Source organism: Aplysia californica, unplaced genomic scaffold, assembly GCF_000002075.1.
Source record: "Aplysia californica isolate F4 #8 unplaced genomic scaffold, AplCal3.0 scaffold00054, whole genome shotgun sequence".
NCBI classification, from domain to species: domain Eukaryota; kingdom Metazoa; phylum Mollusca; class Gastropoda; order Aplysiida; family Aplysiidae; genus Aplysia; species Aplysia californica.
In genome coordinates this window covers 280,290-280,609 of record NW_004797324.1, presented here as the reverse complement: position 1 = coordinate 280,609, position 320 = coordinate 280,290, and positions in this window count along the sequence as shown.

Below are 320 nucleotides of genomic sequence, written 5' to 3'. Positions count from 1 at the left end.
ACGATCATAGTTATTGTAAATAAAATCGAGTGTTTTTTTTGCATTGTTATTTTGTTAGCCTATTTAGACTTATAATGGAAAGAGCCAATAACTTGCTACACATTATGTATTAAGTGTGTATGAATGTTACTGCTTTTGCTTTGTGTATCAGGATGCGCACAGCAATGAAGAAACTGAAGCCCCGCAAATCCCCAGGACCAGATAAGATTCACAATGAAATGTTTGTCAACCTCAGTCCCATTGGTAAGGGTTATATTCTCCAGCTGATCAACAAGACGTGGAATGAAAACACCATCCCCAGAGCATGGAGAAACGCCATC